Source organism: Nanorana parkeri, unplaced genomic scaffold, assembly GCF_000935625.1.
Source record: "Nanorana parkeri isolate BGI_ZX_2015 unplaced genomic scaffold, ASM93562v1 scaffold926, whole genome shotgun sequence".
In the NCBI taxonomy this organism is placed as follows: domain Eukaryota; kingdom Metazoa; phylum Chordata; class Amphibia; order Anura; family Dicroglossidae; genus Nanorana; species Nanorana parkeri.
The window spans coordinates 611,672-637,090 of record NW_017307194.1 but is presented as its reverse complement, the minus strand read 5'-3'; positions in this window follow the sequence as shown (position 1 = coordinate 637,090).

Here is a 25,419-nt window from a genome sequence, read left to right as displayed (position 1 = left end):
CACAACGAACGCAGGAAAGTAGCTCGTGTAGCATATTCTGCGACAGACGTACCGCGTGTTTTTTCGCCACATGCATTCAGCACGTGCCAATGCCCTTGAGAAAAAATTTGCTTTTCCGGGGCCGTGTTTGGGGTGCCATCAACAAGTTAGGGCGCGTGGTGGAACTACAAGTCCCATGAGGCCTTGCAAGACTCCTGACAGCCACAGGCATAACCCCCAGAGGCATGATGGGAATTGTAGTTTCAGCACAACCTACCAGTTGCCCACCCCTGCACTAAACACAAATGGGATGCCAATGGCTGAAACTTCTATAAATGATCCCCATAGTTGTCTCCTTTACCCTTCTCCACGTCTTTTATTTTTTTGAAGGCGTTCCCCGCCCCCTACAAAAGGGGTCAATGGTCCTCCAGTGACCGGGAGGTATGCCTGCTGACTCCATGCAGCCGTTCTGTACAGTCGGGGTGAGCGGGGGAGGGGTGGGGAGGTGATTTGGCGGTTCCCATGTCCAGCGCAGATGTTTATTTATTTGTTTCTTCTGAAGCAAAAATCATCTTTTTATTGGGAGGAATCGTTGTCAGCTGCTCAGCCGGCAGGAAGGAGCGCTCCGATCCCTCGCCTTTTATATTTGGTTTCTGTTCCTTCTGCTGCCAGAAAGTGTCATCGTATCCGCGACACTGGAAGAGGAAATTCTCATCATTGCTGGATCAACCCGATCACTGCCGAGCTGCAGCAACACCCGACGTTCCCCTCGTATTCTACATACACCGAATGTGATATTACCGCTGCAAAATATTCTCCGCCCCCTCCTGTAATAAAGACCAATCACTGCTACTCTCTCTCCTTGTGCAGGGTGACTGGTCTTGTCTCCGCCCCCTCCTGTAATAAAGACCAATCACTGCTACTCTCTCTACTTGTGCAGGGTGACTGGTCTTGTCTCTGCTCCCTCCTGTAATAAAGACTGGTCACTGCTGCTCCCTTTCCTTGTGAAGGGTGACTGGTCTTGTCTCCGCCCCCTCCTGTAATAAAGACCGCTCACTGCTGCTCCCTCTCCTTGTGCAGGGTGACTGGTCTTGTCTCCGCCCACTCCTGGAATAAAAACCGGCCACTCCTGCTCTCTCTCTTTGTGCAGGGTGACTGGTCTTGTCTCCGCCCCCTCCTGGAATAAAGACCGGTACAACTGGTCTTGTTCACTGCAGGCGGCATGCAGTGGGTGGAGCCTACTGGGCCCTTCCCACAGCTCTGACAACAAGATTATTTATTTTTAAACTGCGCTGTTCTCAACAGTTCACATCAAACTAAAGCTACAATGTACTCTACACCCCGTACAATATGTCGGATCAGGTTCATATATCAATAATATAATGACTTTATCTCAATGCATTTAGGATGGAGGCGCCGAGTTTGGTATAAATAGAGAGGAAATGCAGGAGAAGTCATCGTTATATTAAGGAGGAAATGGCAGATGTGTCACTATTTAAATAGAATTATTGGTGAGGGTTTATGTTATAAAAACAACATTTCCTCTCCACTACTATAGGTGATTACTATTATTATTATTATTTGTTATAATAATAATGAATATATTTTGTATTATTATTGTTATTATTAGTAGTAGTATTAATAGTAGTAGTATTATACTGTTGTTGTTTTTGTTGTTGATGATGTTGTTATTATTATTAGTAGTAGTAGTATACTGTTGTTGTTTTTGTTGTAGTTGTTGATGTTGTTATTATTATAAATATTAGTAGTAGGGATGGACTGATACCAGTATTTTGGTACCGAGAAAAAAAATTATCGGTACTCGCCGAAACCAAATACCGCGTACCGGAAGTCTTGTTCAGGAAGCCAGCTGGCGTGTAAAGACTCGCCACCCGGATTCCTGATTAACAAGAAAGTCTGTCCCCTCTTACCTTGGTATGTCCAGCCTGTCACCCCCGGGGCCTCTCCAGCCAGAACGTGGCCTTCCTCTGGTACCCAGCCGGAGCCGTCTGGCCGGCCAATCAGGAAGCCGGGCAATGTGTAATTATGCGACGCCCTGATTTCTGATTGGCCGGGAGGCCGGCTACATGCTCGCTTATAATGAGATAACGAGGGAGCATGAAGCCAGCTTCCCGGCCAATCAGAATGCCGAGTGCTGCGTCAAATACACGGCGCCCGGCTTCCAGATTGGCCAGCTTCCTGACCAATCAGGAAGCTGGGCAGCTTGTAATGACACACTGTCCGGCTTCCTGATTTGCCGGGAAGTCGGCTCCATGCTCTCTGATCACAAGTGACGAGGGAGCATGGAGCCGCTTCCAGGCCAATCAGGAAACCGAGCAGCGTGTCATAACGCGCTGCCCGGCTTCCTGATACAGGAAGTATCGGGCCAGGCATTGGAGCATTTGGGCGAGTACGAGTACTCGCCCAAATACTCGGTATCGGCACCGATATCAATACTAGTATCGGTATCAGTGCATTCCTAATTAGTAGTATTGATTGTTGTAGTTATTATTGCTATTTATTATTGTTGTTATTATTTTTGTATTATTATATTATTGTTATTATATTTATTATTTTTCAGGATTTCTAGCACCATCAATTTGCGCAGCGCTTTACATCCATTTCATATATTTCTAAAACACATATCTCAACAGTATTGGCTTTAAAGGCACGACAGAAAAAAATCTCCAACACAACGCGTCACACTCGGGCCTCAGGCTCACCACACACGTTACAATCTCTGTACATATGTGTGTAATACGAGGAGCGATCCAAACTCTTACATCAATTAACATCCAATCAGGCCCCTTGTACTACAGTCGTGTTGGTAGACTAGAGATTGTACAATCGGATTGTACTGTGTGTGGTTGATCTTTTGCAGCTGTGATAAAACTAAACCTAAATTTTATAAACATGGACTGTAACCAGAAGGGAAAACAAATCCTAATGCCGAAACCCAGTTTTGCAATGTTGGAATGAGTTAGTAAAAGTGTACAGAGCATTGCCACTACTTAGGGATGTACTTATACTTATCTCCCCTGCTCCTCAGCTCCATCTAGTGGCCATAATAAATACTTATCTCCTGTGCTCCTCAGCGCCATCTAGTGGCCATAATAAATGCTTATCTCCTGTGCTTCTCAGCGCCATCTAGCGGCCATAATAGATACTTATCTCCTGTGCTCCTCATCTCCATCTAGTGGCTGTACTAAATACTTATCTCCTGTGCTCCTCAGCTCCATCTAGTGGCCATAATAAATACTTATCTCCTGTGCTCCTCAGCGCCATCTAGCGGCCATAATAGATACTTATCTCCTGTGCTCCTCATCTCCATCTAGTGGCCATAATAAATACTTATCTCCTGTGCTCCTCAGCGCCATCTAGCGGCCATAATAGATACTTATCTCCTGTGCTCCTCATCTCCATCTAGTGGCTGTACTAAATACTTTTCTCCCGTGCTCTTCCGCTCCATCTAGTGGCCATAATAAATACTTATCTCCTGTGCTCCTCAGCGCCACCTAGCGGCCATAATAAATATTTCTCTCCTGTGCTCCTCATCTCCATCTAGTGGCCATAATAAATACTTATTCCCTATGCTCCTCAGCGCCACCTAGCGGCCATAATAAATGCTTATCTCCTGTACTCCTCAGCGCCATCTAGTGGCTGTACTAAATACTTTTCTCCCGTGCTCCTCCGCTCCATCTAGTGACCATAATAAATACTTATCTCCTGTGCTCCTCAGCGCCACCTAGCGACCATAATAAATATTTATCTCCTGTGCTCCTCAGCTCCACCTAGTGGTCCTACAAATAGTTTATAAATAGACCCCATAGTGTCTCTGCTAGAAACCCCTGTGCCAGTTAGATGAGGCAGGGGAGCAATTGGTAGACAAGGACACAGTGATGTCACCTTATAACAGGAAGTGTCTAAACAAGGACCTTCATGGCAGGATCACCAGGTCTTATTTATATAAGACAAGCTGAAGATTGTATAAGATTGATAATCATTTTTGAAATTATTTTTTGGGGAGAATGAGTCGCGGCTTATTCATTTTTAAATAACGCCACCAGGGGCGTAACTAGAAATCACAGGGCCCCATAACAAAATTTTGTATGGGGCCCCCTGATTGCTAGTTATGCCACTTGCAGAGCCCACCTGATATACCAAACAGCCCACCTGAGAGTGACCCTGCAGAGCCCACCATAGACTCTCTATGGTGGGCTCTGCAGGGTGTCAGATGGGCTGCACACCTCTTACCTGTCAGCGCTGTCTGCCTCCGTAGTCGCCGGGCCCCGCCTCCTCTTCTGTCCCTGGGCCCTGCCTCCTCTACTATCGACGGGCCCCGCCTCCTCTTACATCACTGGCCCTACCTGCTCTTAGGTCGCTGACCAGTGATGTAAGAGGAGGCGGGGTTGCTCTTAGGCGTGCCCCGCCTCCTCCTTCACTGCGAACTCTGGCCTCTTCTGCCGTAGCTGCAGGCTGTCACTGACACAGCTCCGCAGCGGCTGTGAGGTCAAACGCCGCTGCTGAGCTGTGCCAGTGACAGCCAGCACCCTTACATGCCATAGCTACCCAGGCCCTGGCCGGACCACCTCTGTGCCCGGGCCCCATAGCGGCCACCTGGGTCGCTATGGCGATTGATACACCACTGAACGCCACCCATTCATATGTCATTATCACAGGTGAGACTATTTTCAGTGGGGGGCCAGTAGCCCCTATCATAATTTTGGTTGCCCCTGTCTGCCTGACTTTCTGCTGCCGTGAACGTCCGTCTATATCCGCCCAGATCTGATCAGGTCCGAAAAAGTGAACCTGAATGCAAACTTACCGTGCGCTCTATGGTATGGTATTTTAGCATACCATAGTTTTACGCCATTACACATGATTGACGTGACCCCATATTTTAATTTTTACCAAAAAATTGTGTTTGTGGGTGTGCTAAAATTAATTTGAGTGTTTTCTTTCTCTAAAAATATTGATTTGATAAACATTTGCGCAAATAATGTGTGACAAAAAAAATTCAGCTATTGATTTTGTATTTGATGGGGCTTCTGCTTTCAGAAAATATATCATTGTTTGGGGGTTTAAAGTCATTTTTTTATCCAAAAATTCAGATTGTAGTGTGTGCAAAAATTACAAAATTGCTCCAGTACTAAGGTGGTTAGGAAATCAAGTTATTGAGTTTGCTCTGACAAACCTGAAGGGACCCGTATGTAAACGGACGCACCTCTGCCTATAGAGATGCATTGTAGTCTATTTTTGGTCATCGTTGGGTCAAACACAAACTGACGGAATTATTATTATAATAATACAGGATTTATATTGCTCCAGCAGTTTGCGCAGCGCTTTACAATATGAGGGAGACATTACAATCACAATGCAATTCAAGACAAGATGGTAAGGAGGGCCCTGCCCGTGAGGGCTCCGGAATGCCGTGTGATCGGCCCTAATATCAGCATTCTCCTCCGCTATGATCAATGCTCGTTGGGTGCCTGCATTGCCACATGTACCCAGCAGGAGGCGCTGCATCCCTTCTATAAACACATCTCCCCTGCTTGTGTAGACTGGTGCAGAGTGTGGATGGTTTACCTTCTGACCGGTACATTTAACCTCTTGTAGTGCTCACAGGCACGCCAGTGTGAGTATTGATTTGTTATGACTTGGCGCTCATAGCAGCATTAGAATGTAAGGATCCCTTGTGTCTCGAATGTGCCCCGACCGCCGTATTCCCGCCTGCTGAAACCTATTATTGGAAAATGAAACTCCTTTCCGTCCCGCTGGTAGAATTATTCCTAAAACTGGAATACGCGGCCTCCGGGTTCTGACCAGTGATGGGCCAACCTGGTTGGGTTCAGCAAACGCGACAAAATATCCGCACATTGCGAACTTTAATGCCAACCCCATTAAAGTCAATGGGAGGCGAATCGCGATCATTTTTTTTTTGGGGGGGGGGGGGGGGGGGACATGTACCAATGCAAAAACATAAAATAAATATATTTATTCATTAAAAATATAATTCAGTTTAAAACAGATCTTTTAATAATGTTCAAAGTGAAACAATAAAAATGGACAATTCCTTTAAATAACATCCTTGGGAGGACACCCAAAACCTGCCAGTAAGGCCCCGTTCTCACTGCGCGATATGCAAATTGCGCGTTTGTCACGCGATTTGCATATTGCGCGACATCGCGAGATTTGCCGCGCGATGTCGCGTTCAAGCTTGCATTGAGCAAGCTTGAATCGCGGCTAAATCCGCTCCAAAAAGGGTCCTGCTGTAGCGACACACGACCTGCGACAGCGACCTGCGAGCGATAAATTGCTCAATGTGAACGGGGTCTAAAGTGGCACATCTATAGGATGTACAATGGCATATGGACACCTCAAAAATACATAACAGACCCTTATCAAGGATAAGGGTCTGGTAAATATTTTTTAGGGGAGGAGGGGGCTTTCTGTGTCATTTTTTACAACATAAAAACAGGCCGAAAGTGAAATGTCATTTAACAGCAAATTTTTTTCTCTTCCTAAAATGTAAATTTCGCTGTAGTACATCCTATAGCAAAGGTGCCAAAAAACAGCATGGGGTCCACTCCAAAATCCATACCAGACCCTTATCCTTGATGAGGGTTCAGTATAGAGGGGGAACTGCATGCAAAAAAAATAAAAACACATGGGGTCCTCCACAAAATCCATACCAGACCCTTATCCTCCCCCCTCCGGGCATGGCACCTTGTCCCCATGTTGCTGCAGACATGGGCCTCATCCCACATCCGGTCACTAAGAAGATGCCAGGTCCTGCAGTGGGGGAGGCTTATCGCAGTCTAATAACCCCCTTTATAAGGGTCCCCTCAGATATCTGGCCCTGCCCCCTATGCGAATGAGTAAGGGGTAAAGGGGTACAGAGTACCTCTGGGTACTCGTTCACAATATAATGCAAGTAGGAAATAAAACACACACACCCTTAAAAAAGTCCAATTATTAAAAAGAATGTCCCCTGGTATTGATTTATCATCAATCATGTCGTCCAGCGAGGTAGATCCATTGTCAATCATGATGAACGCTGACCCTCCTCCTGGGGAGGAAAGAGCTAGATGATGGCTGTCCTCCAGCCAGGAAATAAGGCCCAGCCTGTCCCGGGCTCTCCCCTTTTATTCATTGGATATCAGTTCTTACAAATCATGGAGACTCAGCATCCTATGTGGGCGGTATGTATGCAAATAGGAACGCCCGCTCCTCCAGACTCATGACATCCACCCATCAAGGCCATCATGATATTTGCATAACTCCTCCCAAGAGCCGGCCTACTGCTTGCATCAGGGGCATGCATAACCTTTGCTCTGGCACTGGGCTCAGACATCCAACTTACCTGGTGTAGCTCTGCAATATATATATATATATATAATGAATGTCTATATTCTGTATCTATATGTATATATATTATAATATACAACGTGTGACAATTCATAGTGAATGCGGGGAGGTCAGCGGGGAGGTGATCTCTGATTGACACTTCTGGGTTACGGCTCTCATGCTGCACTTTCCCTTATTGAATGAGCTGGTTTAGATTTTAAAGGGCCGGTAACCGTTTACAGCTATTCACCATGTGTGAAACAATTCCATTCACAATTTTATATGCTCATTTTATAGGATTACGTGTCTATAGGAGCTTCTAAGAGCCAAGATAATGAGGGCCGGCACTGATCACCATCCATCCACTTTTAGTAATCTTCCTGCCAAATGCTACAAAATGTTCTGTACAGAAAGTATTCAGATATCCTGTCATCCGCTGTACACTGAAATAGTTCTGTTAAAGGGGGATAATGATATTTCAGTTATGGGTGTACTGGTCTTTCAGTTATGGGTAGACTGGTCTTTTAGGTATGGGTGGACTGGTCTTTCAGTTATGGGTGGACTGGTCTTTTATGTATGAGTGGACTGGTCTCCAGGTATGGCCGAACTGGTTTTTCAGGTATAGGCGGACTGGTTTTTCGGTAATTGGCAGACTGGTCTTTCAGTAATGGGCAGACTGATCTTTTAGTAATGGGCAGACTGATCTTTTAGTATTGGGCAGTCTGGTCTTCAGGTATGGCTGGACTGGTCTTTCAATTATAAGTGGACTGGTCTTCAGGTATGGGTGAACTGGTCTTTGGTTATGGATGGGCTGGTCTTTGGTTATGGATGGACTGGTATTTGGTTATGGGTGAACTGGTCTTTGGTTATTGATGGGCTGGTCTTTGGATATTGATGGGCTGGTCTTTGGTTATGGATGGACTGGTCTTTGGTTGTGGATGGACTGGTCTTGGGTTGTGGATGGACTGGTCTTTGGTTATGGCTCTACTGGTCTTTGTTTGTAGATGGACTGGTCTCTGGTTATGGATTGACTGGTCTTTGGTTGTGGATGGACTAGTCTTTGGTTATGGCTAGACTGGTCTTTGGTCGTAGATGGACTGGTCTCTGGTTTTGGATGGGCTGGTCTCTGGTTATGGATGGACTGGTCTTTGGTTATGGATGGACTGGTCTTTGGTTGTGGATGGACTGGTCTTTGGTTATTGATGGCTTGGTCTTTGGTTATGGATGGACTGGTCTTTGGTTGTGGATGGACTGGTCTTGGGTTGTGGATGGACTGGTCTTTGGTTATGGCTCTACTGGTCTTTGGTTGTAGATGGACTGGTCTCTGGTTATTGATTGACTGGTCTTTGGTTGTGGATGGACTGGTCTTTGGTTATGGATGGACTGGTCTTTGGTTATGGCTAGACTGGTCTTTGGTCGTAGATGGACTGGTCTCTGGTTATGGATGGACTGGTCTTTGGTTATGGCTAGACTGGTCTTTGGTCGTAGATGGACTGGTCTCTGGTTATGGATGGACTGGTCTTTGGTTATGGCTAGACTGGTCTTTGGTCGTAGATGGACTGGTCTCTGGTTATGGATGGACTGGTCTTTGGTTATGGATGGACTGGTCTTGGGTTGTGGATGGACTGGTCTTTGGTTATGGCTCTACTGGTCTTTGGTTGTAGATGGACTGGTCTCTGGTTATTGATTGACTGGTCTTTGGTTGTGGATGGACTGGTCTTTGGTTATGGCTAGACTGGTCTTTGGTCGTAGATGGACTGGTCTCTGGTTATGGATGGACTGGTCTCTGGTTATGGATGGACTGGTCTTTGGTTATGGATGGACTGGTCTTCAAGTATGGGTGAACTGGTCTTTGGTTATAGACAGACTGGTCTTTGGTTGTGGATGGACTGGTCTTTGGTTATGGCTGGACTGGTCTTTTTAGTTATGAGTGGACTGGTATTTTCAGTTACAGAATTATCCATCAGTTTCATCATGGAATTGTCAGTGAAGGGAATCTATAATGGTTTTGGGTACATTTTTAAAGTGACACTAAACTCGGGAGCTAAATCCTAAAAATACATTCAGGTATCTTAACTATTAAAGGAGAACTATGGGGTCAGTGTTTTTCCCCATAGTTCTCCTTAGGGTAACGGGAGGACACAAACTAGCGTCCTCCCGTTACCCTAAGCTCAGTATACCGCGAGCTACAGCTCGCGGTATACTGAGACGCCGCACCTGGAGCGGATCCCGACTTAGATGACGGGATCCGTCCAGCTGCGTGAGTGACAGCTGGCTCGGCCTATCTAGAGGCAGAGCCAGCTGTACCCGTCCCCTCCCCCGTCCGTTCCGCCAGTCAGCGCTGGCAGATCGGAGCGGGGAGAGGGGAATCCAGCCCCTCCCCCTGTCACGGCAGAGAGCCGTGACAGGATCGAGAGGTGAGGGAACCCGGTATGTGTTCTCTCACCTCCCGATCTACTGAGCCGACCTGTGACAGTCTCATTGTCACAGGTCGGCTTAGAACTATGAGGTGAGTGGAAATCACTCGCCTCATAATTCTCCTTTAATAGAAATGTATCTTATTTGTGTATCACTCGGTTGTAGATCCTCCAATCATCTCTGAATTGGTGCTGACACTGTCCTTCTGGAGGGTGACTACTTTTGTTCCCCATCGTCCATGTGTGTGTTGTAAAGTAGTCACCGATCCAAGCTCACTCCCGTGATGGACTACAATCTCAATACAAATTAATAAACTAACAGGGTTATTCACAAAGCTGCTGAAGGCAGCCGAGTGAATAACCGAGCCGAAGTGAACCGAACAACGTTCGACTATTCACTACGGCTTAATACCGCTGTTTTCAGCCGTACATCGGCTGAAATCAGCTTTACATCGCCTGCCTTCGGTCAGCCGAAGATGCATTGCATGTCCGGCTGAGCCGAAGTGCATAAGGACTTCGGCTCAGACGATCCAACATCCGGATCGGAGGAGCCAAAGCTGCGGCAGCCCGCTCGCACCTATTCACATGGGGGCGGAACGGCAGTGAGTGAATAGCCGAATGCGACTGATTATTTATTTAAAAAAAAAAAGATTTAAAAAAGAAAAAAAAAACAATTTTGCGGAGCTAGCACTGACAGCTAGCTCCGCCCAACTGTTGCCTATTGGCTGGCACCTGCTAGAGTCTTCCAGCGGGTACCGGCCAATGAATAACAAATGGACGGAGTTCCTATTGTTTAATGACAGATCAGCATCAGCAAAAATAATAAATGCAGACTTATGGAAAAATGAGCATTTATTATTTTCTTGCATAGGAGCCAGTAAAGCATTGCAGCTATGACCAGTGGATGGCGGGTGCAATGTCCTGGCTCATGCAGACTCTTCCTCCTGTCCATGTCCATACCTTTATTATCCTGATTTATAATAACTTATTTTTGAAAAAGTTGCATTTCAAGTACGGCTTAAGTTTTTCAATAGCAGTGTCCGGCGCTCAAAGCGGAGGGGGGTCCTAGGTCTTTGTATGCAGCGCCCATGCTTCCACCTGCTCTATGGAAGTTGTTGTGGAACGCTGGGACTCAGCTCGCAAGCCGTCTGTGGCTTTTCGCTCCCGTCCTGTGTTGGCATGTAAATAGATGCGGTAGCCCTGCTCTCCGGTACACCAGCCTTCGCCACTCTCTTCCTGAGAGTCTTGCTGAGAGTTAGGGATGTAGCTGTAGCTCCTCTCTGTGTCACATCTCCAGGTCTCTGAAGACACCGTGCAGAAAAGAAGCTTATTAACAAGCTCTCACAAGACAGTTATTTTTGGAGAAGTCTCGGAGGACCTGACCCTGTAGAGGGGAACTCATTTATTCCACAGCTCCACTGTCCTGCCATTTCCTGCAGAGAAAGGGGAAAAGTGAAAACACATGTTCTGAGGCGAGGTTTAGGAAACCCCGCACAAGACAGATGAGACCTCCTATCCCCGCTACATTAGTCAATGCCGGGATGCTTGCCAACCCAGGTGTTCCTGGCCCTGTCCAAATTTGCCAAGAACAATGAATATAGCATGTGATGGCGCTGACAGAGCCCCTCGCTAATTTCCTGTGTCTTGGCATCTCAAGACCCCTTCCCACAATTATCTGGAGGATGTGAGTTGATCCAAAATTTGGTTTACCAGGGAAGGATCATACAGTGCTGGGATATATCTAATGTCCGGTGATCTCCTGACTGTAAATTATCAGGACGGGATCACATGGTGCCGGGTTATATCTAATGTCCGGTGATCTCCTGACCGCAAGGGGCCAAAATGCACATAAACAGTATGAGCAACTCCCCCCACCTCTAATCACTTCATACATGTCCAGCTCCTCTTACCACCATACCAGATCTGGCTAGAATCCATTCATGTGTAGAAGTCACGGAGTTCCCATGTTGAGTGTTAAAGCTCTATTTATGCATAACCACACATCCTTTTCTCTACACACAGTTCATGCCAATCACATCATCTATTAAAATCACTGGAGCTAGCTGTGTACCTTCTGGTGCCATCACCAGGGCTGGCAAACCCGCTGCTGAGCCTTTGTTACAGATCGGTCTAAAAGAAGAAGGGCATATCTCACAATAATGGATCCTCTTGTCAAATTGACCTATTATTATTATTATACAGGATTTATATAGCGCCAATATTTTGCACAGCACTTTACAATATAAGGAAGACATTACAGCCACAATACAATTCAAGACAAGATGGTAAGGAGGGCCCTGCCCCTGAGGGCTTACAATCTAAAAGGGAGGGGCAAGTGATACATGAGGAAGTAGCTGCACGGGGATGATAGGGGGGATATCCTGTGTAGTGGAAGGCCAATGAGGAGGGAGTTGCAATAGTCCAGACGAGAGATAACGATAACAAGGGAGTAGATGAGTCATTTTGCGGTATCATTGGTGAGGAAGGGGCGTATTTTGGAGATGTTACGAAGGTGAAGGCGGCAGGATTTGGATAGTGATTGGATGTGGGGAAGAAAGGTGAGGTCCGAGTCAAGGATGACACCTAGGACCTTGGCATGGGGGAGGGATGGATAGTTGTGTTAACAATCTCAAGGGAAAAGTTGGGGGAAGGTGCACAGGTGGGAGGAAATATCATGAGCTCAGTTTTTGAAAGGTTGAGTTTTAAGAAGTGTTGCGACATCCAAACAGATATGTCAGTTAGTAGATTAGTGACATGCAAGGACACTGAGGGGGTGAATTGCGGAGTAGAGAGATAGATTTGAGTGTCATCGGCATAGAGATGGTATTGGAAGCCATGTGAGGTTATTAACTGACCAAGAGAGGAGATGTAGATAGAGAAGAGAAGGGGTTCAAGGACAGAGCCTTGGGGGACCCCTACAGAAAGAGGAAGAGAGGAGTTAGATTTGTAGGTGACACTAAAGGAGCGCTTAGACAGACCTATGTTCAGATTATCATTGGCTTCCTTCCAAGGGGGCAATAGAGCTTCTGATCTGGCCATCATCGTATACCATGATCTGAGGTCTGGATCTAGCAGTACAGCAAGACACCCTTTATGACCTCCGTTGTGTGCATAGATAATTATTAAATCAGGTTCTGGTTTACTGCAGTCAGATGACTTATTATTCTTGTTGCTTACTTGCTCCCCATAACTTTCCATTACATAATAGACTTACCAGATGTCACTAGGCGAGAAGTAGACCCTGCTCCCCAGTGAAGCTGCTTACCCTGAGAGTGGAAACAGGGAAGCTGGTGTTTCGCTAAGGACTCCCTCAAATAGTTTGCACTTAGATGCTGGCTATCCCCAGGTCCCTCAGCAGATACTTGCAAATGCAGCAGAGGAAAGCTGCCGGGCAACAAGGAGCTGGAGCGCATGAGATACACAGAGTAGCTGAAAGCAGGAGTGAGGCTAAAGGGTGCAGGGAGATGTAGAGGAGGTGCAGTGAAGGCTTGAGGCTATGGGTGGAGAGATGGTGCAGTGGATGTTTAGACTATGGATTCAGTGGAGAATGTGGGCGTGGAGATTTATTGCAGTGGAGGCTCAGGTAGTGGGTGCAGTGGAGGCTTAGGCTGTGGATGCAGCAGAGGCTTAAGCTGCAGATGATGCAAAGGCTACATGGGCAGTGGGTGCTGCACAAGCTTTGGAAGCATCTGAGGTGCAGCAGTGGAGGTGCAGCAAAGGATATTAGAATATTACAAGGGGATCTATCCATCCAATACTTTATTTGCAAAAAAGCATAAACGCAGTAAACAAAGAAATGCTTTCCTTTCACCCAAACTGGGCCTTAGTTGTAGCAAAGGATATGGGTATAGCAGGGATGCAGCAGAGACTGTGGATGTGGAAGAGGCACACTAAAAGGCTGAGAATAGGAGCAACTGAGGTGTAACAGAGATTGCAGGTGCAGTGAGAACTGTGGGTGTAGCAGAGGGGCAGCGGAGGTGCAACAGAGGCTGTAGGTGCAGTGAAGAACATGGGTGCAGTGGAGATTCAACAGTGACTGAGGATGTGCCACACGGAGCCAAACCCTTTAATGAGGCAGCCTGTGGCTGTTTGCTTAGGTGGCATCTCTTTGGGTCATGTGGAGGAGACGGGAGGCAGAGCGGCACGATTGCTCTACTGCACAATGTTTACAGTGTGCCTGCTGCCCCGTTTCTGGCCAGAGCATACTAGGTTGCTATAAGCCGGGGGGAGAGAAGTGTAAGGGCCATATATATCTCCACACCCAGCTCTTAGGAACCTGGGACGCTCTGGTTGGTGTCCCCTCCAGCTCCTGGCAACCAGAGCCTGTAGAGGGTGGCGATGTGGGAGACAACTCCTCCTACTGATTGTTGAGCACCAACAGCAGCTCCCATCCTCTCCTTGGCCTCAGGCGCCAAAAAAGCTAGGGATACCCCTGGTGGCACTGAGGAGACAGCAAGTGCAGCAGGATCTGTGGATGCAGCAGTGGGGCAATGACGGCTGCAGGTGCATTAGTCTTGGCTGTAATTCTGAGGCGTATGTTAGCTTTGGTAGCTCAGGGGGGCAATGTGACTCTATGCTCGAGCGGGTAACAGTGTCCCGCTTGAGTTTCATTGGGGGATCCAGCCACTTGACGTGTAATTTGACGATAAAACCTGGAAGTGGCCATGGCTGCACAACAGTGAGGCACTGGATCACGGGAATTAAGTAACAGTGACACCAGATAAACATTGATAATACTCTGTTTGGAATCATCCAATTTCCTGTCCCTGCGAGGCAGGAAAACCACTTCTTGTAACATTCAATGTAATTTGCCTTCATCCTTTACCCTAATATACAAATCTCCAGAGTGCCTAGTTAACCCCTTTACAGACAGCAAACCGCAGGCAGTAGAGGAACACGTCCATTATCATTAGTATTATTATTATTAGTGTTGAATAAACATGGGGCAGATTTTGATGGCTCAAGTCCTCTCTTAGTCCTTGTTCTTGTTTTGGTTTTCGCTGTGTCCCCCTCCCCACCCTTCCTGTCACCTTGGCTCCTGTCTCACGTACTCTCGATTCCCGGTATCTCATTCCCCAGCGGCCCATTGTATTCCAGGCAGATGGAGCCCGTTCCACCGAGACTTTACTCTGTGACAGCAATATAAATAGCCCCGGAAAAAAAAAATCAGGGAACTCTGGCATAGTTCTGGGCCAAAACAGAGCATTTATGAGCTGGAGTGTGTGCCTAAATTGTATGCGTTACCACCACATCTGTTTATGTATAAGAGGAACGAAAAACTGCACTGAAGAACTGACGTTCTAATTAGTCATAGCAGGCCTGAACAGCATTATGTAGGGTGCTTGAAGAATATATGTAAAGAATATTTATTATATGACTCTCCTGCTATACCAAAGACATATGTATTTTAACTCTGTGAGCATAGCATAGTCATATTCAAAGGCCAGAGCGTCTAGAGGCATTGTGCCGCTAGCTCCGGGCAATAAGAAGCCAATGTCCCAACATTCATGGTCATCAATTATGTTAACATTAACCTGCCAAGCCCCCTCCATCCCTTGCATTCCAAAGCAAAACTCAGAGAACAACTTTTCCTTAAGAATAGAGCATGTATTGTGCAATCAGCAATTCATTTTTTTAAGTTATACTATGTGAATGAGAAACATGTAATAAATAAAATAGGTATTATCTTCATTTGGCTGCAAAAGTAGACTTACACTTTAAATCAATGTCTTTATTACAATGAATGTGTTTATTTGTTATTTTCTTAGCTAAGCACTCCATGCTTACTACAACTTTAGTGGAGTTCCTCTGGGTCTATATATGAGGAGCCTTCAAAAAAATGTTCTACCTAGCTATGAAGGTAGAGACAAAATTCCTTTATTGCTTCTCAATATATAGTATGTCCCCTCTGTTCAACACATCTCTTCCAGTTGACAGGTAATAAAGAAATACCAGAGAAATAAGTCTTGGTCCTGCTCCTCGAAGAACTCATGAACAGCGCACTTCAACTCCTCATCACCTGAAAAATGTTGCCCATGAAGATATTATTTCAAATTTCAGAAGAGGAAATAGTCACTAGCTGCTAAATCTGGACCATAGGATTAGTGGCGGACCAGATGAAAGCCACGTTACCGCACTGCATCAATGGAAACAAGGCAAGTGTGACCCCTAATGTCACCTTAGAGAGAACCTGTCACCACTAATATGCTATCACACAGGGGGCTTGTAAGCTGCCCCATGAGACAGCAATAAAAGTTAAATAAAAGAAAAAAAAAGTGTTTAAAAAAAAAAAAGATAAATAAAATTATAGTAAAATTACCAAATAATTTTTTTTTAAAGTCCCTCCGCCCCCATGAACGATCACATACTAATGTAAATATGTAGGCATGAAAATGAAGATTGCACATGTTAGATATCACCACATGCGCCAGAGTGAGAGCAATAATTCTAGGGCCAATATTCACAAATAACTGTAAACTGATGACCTGTACAGGCTTTTAAAGCATCGCCTATTGACATTTTAGGGTACTGTATTTTTGCGCTGTTTTCATGCACGCACGCAATTTGTAACCTGGGCATGCCAGGTATCTATTTATTTGGCAAAACCTCATCTTTTATATTCTACAAAAAATGGGTATTGTAATGTGTTTTTGTGAACTAAAATTAACTTAAAAGAGAACTATGGGGTAAGTGTTTTCCCCCATAGTTCTCCTAAGGGTCACGGGAGGACATATACTAGTGTCCTCCTGTGACCCAAAGCTGAGTATATCGCAAGCTACAGCTCGCTATATACTGAGACCACCGCAGCCCGGACAGATCCCGACAATGCTGTCTGGATCCACCCAGCTGCGTGAGTGACAGCAGGCTCTGCCTATCTAGAGGCAGAGCCAGCTGTACCCGTCCCCTCCCACGTCTGTTCCTCCACTCAGCGCTGGAGGATTGGAGATGGGAGGGGAGGAATTCCTGTGGGGAGCAGTGACTGACAGTCACCGCTCTCTGCAGGGAGATGATCGAGAAGTGAGCGTGCAACGGTATGCTTTTTGCTCACTTCCCGATCTATTGAGCCGACGTGTGACAGTTTAATTGTCACGTGTCGGCTCGAACTAAGAGGATGAGTGATTTTTCACTCACCTCATAGTTCTCCTTTAAGTGTATTTTTTACTGTATTTTTGGGTTTGCTGCGCTAATATCATGCTTCATAAAAATGTGCAACTGAAACCATTTTATTCTACAGGGTCTGTGATTTCAGGAAAAATATAATTCTCGGGGGTTTTAAGTAATTTTCAGGTAAAACATGTGGATTATAACACATGTGCATTAACCATCTTAGCAGCGAAATCTTGTATCTTTATGGTTTCATTTTAAGCCTTATTAGAAGAGGTGCTACCCAGTCAATGGTATGTAAACATTTTTTTACATTGGTATACATCCCCCAGGGCATAGCCCAGCTCCGCATGTCCTTTGTTTGACAATCCCTTGACTATTAGCATTGAAATGCAGAGAACTGATTTTCAAGATTCACCTCCTATTAACTTCAATGGGGCTCCAATTAAAGTTTGCAAGTTGCAACTTTTTGGATACTGTGGGAAACCTCCCACTAATCGGACCCAGGCACATTCAGCTCATCACTACCAGTTGGTTGTGTTGGCCTCCCAAACCAAAAGTAATTGGCCATACTGATGGGGCTAGCTGCTGCCTCCAGCCTTTACAAGTGGGATCTGTGAGTTTATTATTTGTCTCCGCAAGATCCGGGTAAATAATTTCTTTTGCATGGTTGCTGGCGGTGAATCGGTTAAGACATGTCACATGGATCTCACTTCTTCAGACAAGTCATAAAAAGAGGCTGCACAGAGCTGCACCTTGTATTTGGGGCTGACTTGTGATTTATGTTCCCTGATTCCTAGCACATGTCTGTGAGTGGGAGCTCCTTCCCATTTCCATGTGCGTGTTCTGACTGTGTTCATGCTGTTAATGTCTGTGTCCTTACCCCTAAATCAGAAGGCTTGTCAGATGGGCTGCTGCAATGACCCCCAGCTCACATCTGCTCTGCATACCTCTCACCTCCCCCACTCTGAGCATCCTGACAGCAGCACTTCCCTCAGACTGCTGTCACTTGGACCCCTGGAAAGAAAAGGGGATAAAAAAAAACCTGATGATGACAAAGGTTATAAATGATCCTGCGCCTGCAGTGCATGACCACAAGCTTGTCAGTATAGCAAAAGCTGTAGGCTTTGTGCATTGTTGAACTCATCAAGATTGAGCACCGCAAAGTTCTAGTTTTGGTTAGAGACTGGGCTCCACCTGCTTTGTTGCCATATTCTAGAAGTAGAGGGCTGTTAATGATCCAGTGGAGCCCAGTCTTGGTTAGAGGCACTTTCTTAGGAGATCTAAGAGGGAGCAGCAAGGGGGGTGGAGGAGATCAAGATCTGAGGAGAATTTAACATGCATTGGCAATATATCCAGGTATCCAGTTTCTATAATATTTTAAACTGACAACACTATTGACTTAACTTGGTGTGCCATAATAGTGGCTTATTTAACCATACACGCAGTGCAAACACCTTTGCAGCTTCGGTACACCCCAGGACATCTGCAAGTTCTTTATATTGGTCAAGTGACCTCAATTAAGTGACACTAAACTCAGGAGTTAAATCTTAAAAATACATTCAGGTACCTTAACTATTACCAAGAATGTATCTTATTTGTGTATCACTGGGCTGTAGATCCCCAAATCATCTCTGAATTGGTGCTGACACTGTCCTTCCTTCTGGAGGGGGGCTACTTTTCTTTCCCATGGTCCCTGTGTGTGTTGTAAAGTAGTCACCACTCCAAGATTGCTCCCATAATGGACTACAATCGAAATACAAATTAGTAAACTAAACATGAGATTGTAGTCCATCCTGGGAGTGAGCTTGGATCGGTGGCTACTTTACAGCTGAAACAGGGACCATGGGGAACAAAAGTAGCCACCCCCATGAAGGAAGAACAGTGTCAGCACCAATTTAGAGATGATTTGAGGATCTACAGCCGAGTGATACACACATAAGGTCCAGTATTGTTAATAATTAAGGTTCTGCCTAACTGCCAAAGTCTGCCAAACAGACTTATTTTGTCACTCTCATCCCAACCTTGTCAACTCTTTTCTACTTTTAACTCTCTACTATGTCCCCCCACCGCCAGCACCCACTAACTCACTCACTGCCCAGGACATTGTCATTCATTTCAAAAACAAAATAGGTGCAATCCGAGATAAAATTCCCACTGTACAGTCACCTACCCCTATTCATGTACCTTTCTATATGCTACAAACCCTACAACTGCAGCTTACCACAAGGTAACTATAATGACAGCTAACAAAAAAACGTAACTGTATTCCCAAATGGCTCCCCTTAAATCTTTCATCGGAATACTGACGCGCATGTATTTAGCATATTTGTCTTTTCAGGTCCAGGCAGCCCGTGTAAATGCAGCTTTTAGTTTTCTACGGCTGTTATCTCAATAATTGCTGACATAAGCAGTGAAAGCTTTGCAAACTGCTGAAAGCTAGTAAAAAAAGGAATTCAGACTTGACGTTCTGAAATAGGACCGGAAAATACTGAAACCTGCAACATATTTAACAATATTAAAGTTAACAGCCCATTGTGGAATGAACCTCTCACTAAAGTTAAGCAGGACTTTTTTTTTAATAGGTCTTGTTTTATGACTGCCACTTGTAAAAGTATCTGGAAAAGGAACTGTCCGTGTTGCCCGCGGAAAGCTAATCAGAGGATTAATATCTGGAATCTTATTGATTGCAAAAGTGACACAATTTACCATAAGTCCAAATATGCCCAATTACATCACTGTAATGTAATACACTGGGCAGCACAGTGGTGTAGTGGTTGGGACTCTGGGATCCCTGGTTTGAATCCCGTCCAGGTCACTATCTGCAAGAAGTTTGCGTGTTCTCTCTGTGCTTGCAAGGGTTTCCACAAACACACTTCAAAGACATGCTGGTAGGTTAATTGGCTCCAGTCTAAATTGGCCCTTGTATATGTATACATGTGAGATAGGGACCTTAGATTGTAAGCTCCTTGAGGGCAGGGACTGATGTGAATGTGCACCTATGTAAAGTGTTGCGAAAAATTGTCTGGACCATAAAAAAACAGTAATAAATATAATTGGGCATATTTGGACCTGTAGGCACTTATGAGTGCTATCCTAACAAATACTGGGCACTGACTGGTTAAGTCAAGAGGTGGCTGGTGATCCCAAAGTGCAATATGGGGGCCAGGAGGATTTAAATGAACTGGTAAGGGGTTCAGGAACCCTTTACTGACTTAGAGATAAGCATAACAGTGGAAGCAGATTGCAAAATATTCACAAACTTACACCTCCAGTGATTCCATATAATGTGCATTTTTATTTTGTCTTATAGTAGGTAAAAAAATACTTTTTATTGCTATGGATAACTCAGATGATTTCCGTCCAGGTGCTTGACATGTAGTCTGGTACCAGCAGGGCTGTCCCTTCAATGAGGCAGCCTGAGGCGGTTGCCTCAGATGGCATCTCGGGTCAGGTGGGACACACCTGCCACTCCCATTCCGGCCAGAACGTCCCAAGCTGCTTAGAGCTCTTAGCAACTTGTGCCGCTTTGTCCGGCATCCCGCCCAGCTCACTGATTGCTACGAGCTGAGTGGGAGACTCTGGCTGGTGTCCCGCCCAGCTCCTGGCAACGAGTGATGTTAGTGAGTTGGGCAGGACGTCGAACAGAAGTACCGTGCACCCCCCCAGTAACCTGCACTTCTGCACTGCTAGCACCCACCTCCGAGCAAGGGACATAGGGACGCCTCTGGGTACCAGTGACTACGCATGGTGATTTTGTCAGGCCCAATGGCAATACCAAACAATGGTCAGGCTAGTCACAGTGACTGAACCTGTTTGTCTAGCTTTAGGGCCAGTGGCGGAACTACCAGGGTCGCAGAGGTCGCGGCCGCGACCGGGCCCTGGAGTTCGGCCACTTGGAGGGGGCCCAGGACAGGAGGAAGGGGCCACTGGTGACCGCTGATTACCAGTCCCGGGACCTCTTCCTCCCGTCCTGGGCCCTACATGCTTCACGCTGCTCCCCTCATCTTGTTCCGGGCGCAGCGTGAAGCATCATCCAGCCGGGCAGCAGCCAATGAGAAGGAGCGGTGTAATCCCCGCCCCCTCATCACACAGAACTGCTGCCGAGTGCCGAATAGAGCTGCTGCGGACACGAAGGGGGAGACAGAGAGCTGGAAGTATCAAGGAAGGTGACATGGGGTCCAGGAGCGGAACGGAATGAAGGGGGAGATAATAGGGAGAAGAAAGATGACAGTGTTTTTTTTTTTTTTCATTGTCTAAATTTTGTATATATAAAAAAATAATAAATCTAATGTGTTTCTTCTTGGGGGGGGGCCTTCATGGATTCTTGCATGGGGCCCTGAGGTCACTAGTTACGCCACTGTTTAGGGCTACTGATGGCACCATTCCTGCTTTTTTTTCAAAAGGAATGCAAGGAGCTAGTGGTTGTATGCATTGGACTACAGAACCCAGGATGCACTAGGAGCATGACTGGGGTGTGCCTTGTTTAGGTTTTGTGACACCCAGGTAATCATCTTACAAACACCAAGGACAAGGAACTCGTTAGAGAATCCGAAAACTGTGTACAAAGTGTTTACTAATTACAGAATCTGGGTCATGGGTCCCTTTGGACCTCAGACATCTGGCAGGCTCTAATTAAACAGCATAAAGCCAAGACATAAGAGAATGCGCCGATAGTAGGTGAATGGCCGAGTCTCACGTGTAACCCTTTCTACTCCAAAACTATTTTTATTTCTTCTGCCAAATGAACTCGTACACAAATGAGAAACTGTCCAGTTCTAATGTACCTTCCATGGTGTCTTCCTTGTCTTAATTTGCATACTTTGCATACTTTACTGGAAAATTACCATTACTGAACATGGCTGCAAATGTATTTCAATAATTCACAAGATGCTGAATATTTGCTGGAAAAAAAACGGAATTCCTGGCAAATTACACTAGCTGCACTTTAAAATGTTTTCAGGCACTGTGACCTAAATGGTGTGGTCCTTAAAGTACACCTCTGTCCAGATTATGGGCATTAAAGTATTTACATATTCTAAAGATGCTTTAAAATACACCATCACTGACCTCTGTAGCTTCCTGCACTGTGGAGTAATTCATCCTCACACAATATCATGGAACAGATGATGCTGAATATTTTCTAAAAATAAAACAGAATTCCTGGCAAATTACACTAGCTACACTTTAAAATGTTTTCAGGCACTGTGACCTAAATGGTGTGGTCCTTAAAGTACACCTCTGTCCAGATTATAGGCATTAAAGTATTTACATATTCTAAAGATGCATTAAAATACGCCGTCACTGACCTCTGTAGCTTCATGTACTGTGGAATAATTCATCCTCAAAAATCACAAGTTGGGTTTAGATGGTTTCTTTTCATTAAAACACTGACAGGCTGCCAGAGAAAAAAGGGGAGAGGAGCTGTGATCTGATTGACTGTTATAAACTTTGCAAATTAATTTCTCCACAGCACCTGCAGCTACAGAGGGCTTGTTTTAAAGCTCTTTTACTGCTCGTTAAAAATATGCTAATACGTTTATTACCATACATTGGGCACCTGTGCACTTTAGGCGGGGGATAGAGTCTGGGAATTACAAGAGCGGCTATAGAGAATTATTAATATTTTAGCAGTTGCTCCACTTTATATATAAGATATCTATCTGTATACTTAACTGTTTAGCTAGGCTCAACTAAGGCCCTTAGGCAACATGGGCATAGGCAGCACAGAAGCATGGCTAGCAGTACTGATGCTTGGCACAGCTGAAGTCATAAGGCCTCAAATCACTTTGAACATTATCTGATATTTCTCCCAATGTTTATGTGCTCTTCTTCCATAACTCAAAGGTATGTAGGTGCTGGTGTGACAGCATGAAAGCTTTTAAGTCACTTAAGTCAAGTTTAAGTCTGGAATAGGGAATTATGTGAACAGTAATATTAACAAGACATGTGCGATTCGTTTTGTTCTCAATCAAATTTCAGCCGATTTTTCTGAAATTCGGACATCCAAATTTCCGAATCCCAATGCATCCGAACGTGTCCGAATCCGAATTTCCGTTTCCGAATTTCACATCCCGTCCGAATTTCGTTCAAAAATGAAATTGGATCGGACATGTGACTTTTCTGGCCAATCAGATGTGTTTTTCGGTTTTGGGAGCCATAGACAGTATATACATATAATACTAAAGCTGAGGCTCCTAGACCCGAATTCCATTAGGGTCCGGGTGCCTCAGCTTTAGTGATATATGTATATGACTCCCAGACCCGAATGGCATTCGAGATTCCGAACTTCCGAATTGCATTGGGGAGCTCCCGAATGTCATTGGGGTCGGGTCCTCAGCTTTAGAAATATATGTATGAGGCTCCCAGACTCGACTGGCATTCGGGATCCAAATGTCCAAATTACATTTGGTGAGCTCCCGAATGCCATTCAGGTCTGGAGCCTCAGCTTTAGTAATATATGTATATGGCTCCCAGACCCGCATCGCATTCAGGAGCTCCGGAATGCCATTCGGAAATTCGGATCCTGAATGCCATTCGGGTCTAGGAGATTCAGCTTTAGTATTAATAGCTGTATATGGTTTTCTGTGGTATTCACATCAATATTCGTAAACTCATCCGAAACTGATGAAAATTCGGATTTCATCCGAATCCGAAACCCGAACCAAATTGAATTTTGGATCTGAATCCCAAAATATCTGAAGCGGACCGAATTTTTCCACAACTTACATGTCTAATATTAACTCTAAAGCACCGCATAATATGTTGCACTATATACACCTAAGATGTAAATAAATTGGTATTAAACCTATATCCCAAAAACATGGGTGGACCACTTATCAAGTACAGCCCACACACAATGTAGTGAAACCTTGTTGTAGAACCCCCAACCACGTAACTACAGCAGTGCTTGAAAGTACATTTACAGCATTATGGGATTAGTCCCAATTGGTCCATACCTTTTTCGGGCTAGCACTGGTGATGCCAGATAGTCCCTGCAATAATACCTACAGAAGATTTCTGGTATCATAATGTATCTCTTCAAACATAATGAATCTCTACTACCCCTATTATATCCATAGAAATGTTGTATATGAATTTAAAGAAAGCGGGGCGGGGTTCCAGTTTGTGAAACATCACTTGGGTTACAATACTAGGGGTATCAGGGGCATTGGGGGGTTTGTGAGTCTTCCCTTTGCGTGGCAACACTGAAGAATCAGGATCGGTGGTGTTGGGCCACTCACTAAAGTGAAAATCCCTTTAACCCCTAGTTTACACATGAAAGGGATGCTCTGTGTGCATTCACCTTGGTTCATTTTCCATCATGTTGATCTGAATGTTGCATGCAACTTGAGGGCTGTGAAAGACCTCACCGGCCCATTGACTTTTATCTCCAGGGTAACACAGGCACCTGTTCAATTCATTGTCCAGTGTCTGTGCAAATGACACACGGTTAGAATTGTGCAAAATGAGATTTCAGAACGTTCACTCGACTTTCTAATAGTTGATGTTGTCAAATCGATGATCAGTTTCGACCACGGTGACGAACTAAGTTGAATCATCAAATGTTCCAATGAGACTTGTCGTATGAACGTTGATTCGAAAATTGTATTAAGTCACAAATGTTGAGGTTAAATGGCCCTAAAAAATGGGCAGCTGTGATGTGAAGAGGCGACCATGGAAGACAGATGGGTCAGAAGGTGAATACATAAATAAACTGTTTTTTTATTGGTACAAGATAGATTAAATGCACCTTCAACGTGTTTCGTGGCTTTGACATGGCCACTCCCTCAAGATGGTGCGCAATACACTCTTCTAAGCAGCAGCTATGTTCTGTAAACCTTACATGGATCTTCAAGATATGGTTTATAAGACAAATAGTGATGTCAGCCCTTAAAAACTATTATTTGCAGTAGTGACTATGATATAGGAAAGATTGGTATTCCCAAACACCTATGTGATCAGGGCCGGATTTACTCTCCCTGCCAGGTTCCACAATACCCCCCCGCGCCGCCAACCCCCCTCCCCATCAATTGAGAATGGCAACCAGATGGCACGGCGGCGGGGTTAGTTTCAAATTTCTTTTAACGATTCTTTATTTTTATCACTTTTTATTTTTTTATTCAATTATTTCTTCTTATTTTTTTTTTTTTAATCAATTACATTTTTCTTAGATTTTTATTTATCTTTTTACTTTTTTACCATTTACTTTTTTTATATAGTTTTTATCTTATTATTGTTTATTTTTCATAATTATTTTCTTATTTTTTACTTTTTAATTACCTTTTTATTTTTTTATTTAATATTATTTTTTTTAAATTTTTATTTAAATTTTTTTTTAAAATTAATGTAATTTTTTTTCCCACCTAACTTTATTGCTATCACACAGGAGATAACAAGCCCCTGTGTGATAGCAAGGTAGACGGCTACGTCCTCCAGCGTTAATCAACATTAACAGGACGCTGGTGGATTCATACTTTGCGCCCTATATCTGACAGCTGGAGGGAGGAGTTGCGGCCCGCCGCGATTGGCCGGCGGCCGCACTCTACGGAGCCGGTGGGCGGAGACTCGG